The sequence below is a fragment of the Chrysochloris asiatica genome, unplaced genomic scaffold (genome assembly GCF_000296735.1).
Source record: "Chrysochloris asiatica unplaced genomic scaffold, ChrAsi1.0 scaffold00002, whole genome shotgun sequence".
NCBI classification, from domain to species: domain Eukaryota; kingdom Metazoa; phylum Chordata; class Mammalia; order Afrosoricida; family Chrysochloridae; genus Chrysochloris; species Chrysochloris asiatica.
This window is the reverse complement of record NW_006408520.1, coordinates 49119184-49123033: the sequence shown is the minus strand read 5'-3', so window position 1 is coordinate 49123033 and position 3850 is coordinate 49119184. Positions and strand designations below refer to the sequence as shown.

Genomic DNA, 3850 nt, shown 5'->3' with positions numbered 1-3850 from the left:
CAATCAATTGGCCATGTAGCTGTGTTCCACATTTCTTGACATAGATGAGTGAGTGCCTCCTGTGATGCCTTACTTTCTAGAAATATATCAATTTTTATTCCATCAATTACTGGTGCCTTGTTCTTTGTCAATTCCTTCAATGCACCTTGGAATTCTTCCTTCAGTATCATTGGCTCTTGATCATTTGCTACCTCTTGAAATGGTTTGACATGAACCATTTCCTTTTGGTACAGTGACTCTGTGTATTCCTTCCATTTTCTCTTGATGCTTTCTGCATCATTCAATAATCTTCCCAGAGAATCTTTCAATAATAAAAGTCAAGGCTTGAATTTTTTCTTCAGTTCCCTCAGCTTGAAAAATGCTGAGCGTTTTCTTCCTTTTTGGTTTTCTGATTCCAGATCTTTGCACATTTTGTTGTAATATTTGGCTTTATCTTCTCGAGCTGATCTTTGAAATTTTCTGTTCAGCTCTTGGACCTCCTCATTTCTTTAATTTGCTTTATCATCTCGACACTGGAGAGCAAGTTTCAGTGTCTCTTCTGACATCCATTTTGACCTTTTCTTTCTTTCTTGTCTTCTCATTGATTTTTTGCTTTCTTCATGTATGATGATTTTGATGTCATCCCACAACTCTTCTGGTCTTCGGTCTTTAGTGTTTAATGTATCTTGTTTAATGTATCAAATCTGTTCTTCAGATGATCTCTAAATTCAGGTGGGATATATTCAAGATTGTATTTTGACTCCCATGGACTTGTTTTCATTTTTTTCAGCTTCAATTTGAATTTACAAAGAGCAATTGATGGTCTGTTCCTCAGTCTTCCCATGGCCTTGTTTTCACTGATGATATGGATCTTTTCCATTGTCTCTTTCCACAGATGTACTCAATTTGATTTCTATATATTCCATGTAGTGAGGTCCATGTGTATAGTCGTCTCTTATGCTGTCTAATGAAGGTATTTGAAACGAGCAAATCATTCATTTTGCAGAATTCTATTATGCAATCTCTAGCATCATTTCTATCACCAAGGCCATATTTTCCAACTACTGATGCTTCTTCCTCTTTGTTCCCAATCTTTGCATTCCAATCACTAGTAATGATCAATACATCTTGATTGCATGTTTGATCAATTTCAGATTGAAAAAGTTGATAGAATTCTTCTATTTCATCCTCACTGGTTTTAGTGGTTAGTGCATAAATTTTAATACTAGTGGTACTAACTGGTCTTCCCTGTAGGTGCATGGATATTATCTTATCAAAACAGCATTGTACCTCATGACTGATCTGGATATGCTCTTTTTGACAATGAATGCAACACCATTCCTCTTCAATTTGTCATGCCAGGCATAGTAAACCATGTGGTTGTCAGATTCAAAATGGTGAACACCAGTCCATTTCAGCTCATTAATGCCTAAGATATTGATGTTTATGCATTCCATTTCATTTTTGACAATTTCCAGTTTTCCTAGATTCATACTTTGTACATTCCATGTTCCAATTATTAATGGATATTTACAGCTGTTTCTCTTCATTTTGAGTTGTGTCCCATGAGCAAATGAAGGTTCTGAGGGCTTTTCTTCCACGGCCTTTACTCCATTCCCATCATCACGGTCAACTCTACTTTGAGGAGGCAGCTTTTCCTCAGCAACATTTTAAGTGCCTTCCAACCTGAGGGGCTCATTTTCTGGCACTATATCTGACAGTGTTTTTCTGCTATTCATAAGGTTTTCAGTGACTAAAGATTCGGAAGTAGTTCATCATTCTTTCTTCCTCGTTTGTCTTTATCTGGAAGCTCATCTGAAACCTGTCCACCATAGGTGATCTTGCTTGTATTTAAAATACTGGTGGCATAGCTTCCAGAATCACAGAAACTCACAAACCACCACAATATGACAAACTGACAGAGTGAGACCAATTTTTTGGGACCATAATATGAGATAGATATTTACTTGTGCTTTATTGGCTATGCAATGACTTTCAGCTGTGTGGATCATCATGACAAGTTATGAATCATATTGCAAAACAATGGGTATTCAAGAACACTTAATTTTGATCATGAGGAACCTGTGGCAATGTGGCGATGGAGTGCTGTGGAGTTGGTTTCGACTCATAGCAACCTTGCATAGAATATTTATGGGAGCAGAAAGCCTCATCTTTCTCCAGTGGAACAGTTGGTAGTTTTGAACTGTTGGCCTTGAGGTTAGCAGCCAATTCATAACTGAACCTGTACATAGATCAAAAGGCAATTGTTACTTTTCCGGCTGAGCAAGAGACACCGTCATGGGAGTTGACATCTGCCACAACAAAGACCGAAAGATTCTTCCTAAGGAGCCCAAGAGCCAAGACATCTACTACGAATGTTGGTCAAGCTGTACAAGTTTCTGGCAAGGCAGACCAATTCCACTTTCAACTAAGTTGTGCTGAAGAGGCTGTTCATGAGCCTCACCAACCGGCTACAACTGGACCTTTCTTGCATGATCCAGAAGATGAAGCTTCCTGGCCATGAGAACAAGACAGCTGTGGTTGTGGGGACTATCACAGATGATGTTCAGGGGGTGCCCAGGTTGAAGGTGTGTGTACTATGCGTGAGCAGCTGGGCCCAGAGCCTCATCCTCAAAGCTGGGGGCAAGATCCTAACCTTCGGCCAGCTGGCCCTGGACATCCCCAAGGACTGTGGGACTGTCTTGCTGTCTGGTACACACATGGGTTGTGAAGTATACAAGCATTTCTGCAAGGCATCTGGAATCCTGCACAGCCACATCAAACCCTACCTTCACTCCAAGGGCTGGAAATGTGAGTGTGCCGGGGCCAGCAGGCCAACTGAGGTTACAAAAATTAACCTCAGATCCTGCACTGTTACTAAAAAGATTTTAGATGCCAACGACAACAACAACAAAAAGGCAATTGTTAGAATAGAACGAGGGGATACTGAATGGTTTAAAATCAGGTATATGTCAGGGTTGTATCTTTTCACCATATTTATTCAATCTATATGTTAAACAAATAATCCAAGAAACTGGATTATATGAAGAACGTCACATCAGGATTGGAAGAATCATTAACAAACTGTAATATTCAGATGACAAAACCTTGCTTGTTGAAAGTGAAGGGACCTTAAAATACTTATTGATGAAGATCAACTCAATGTAAAGAAAACAAAAATCCTCACAACTGGAGCAATAAATAACAAACATCCTGATAAATTTAGAAAATACTAAAGTTGTTAAAAAGTTCATTCTGCTTGGATCTAAAGTCCAAGAGACCAGACAATGTGTTACAGTAGGCAGATCTGTTATGCAAGAACTCTTTAAAGTGTTCAAGCACAAAGATGTTAGGTGTGCATGACCTAAGCCATGCTATTTTCAATAGCTTTTTATGCATGTGAAAGTTGGACAACGAATAAGAAAGATCATAAGAGAATTGGTGCATTTGAGTTGTGCTGTTAAAGAAGAATATTTAAAGTATCATGAACTTTCAGAACAAACAAATCTGTGTTGGAAGCAGTACAACCAGAATGGTAAGACTTTACCTATCATAAGAGAATTGGTGCATTTGAGTTGTGGTGTTAAAGAAGAATATTTAAAGTATCATGAACTTTCAGAACAAACAAATCTGTGTTGGAAGCAGTACAACCAGGATGGTAAGACTTTACCTATCATGCTTTGGGTATGTTATCAGCAAAGACCAGTCCCCTGAGAAGGACATCATACTTGGTAGAGGGTCAGTGAAAAAGAGACAGCAGACACAGTGGCAATTGCAATGACATGCAGCATAACAATAATTGTGACAATGGTGCAGGACCGGGCAATATTTTGCTCTATTGTGTGCAGGGTCCCTATGAGTAGGAACTAAC

General features: G+C 38.9%; 1 pseudogene; it reads left to right on the top strand.

The window, feature by feature from the left end:
* Positions 1 to 2277: 2277 nt before the first annotated feature.
* LOC102814093 lies at positions 2278 to 2836 on the top strand (annotated as a pseudogene).
* The last annotated feature ends 1014 nt before the right edge of the window (positions 2837 to 3850 follow it).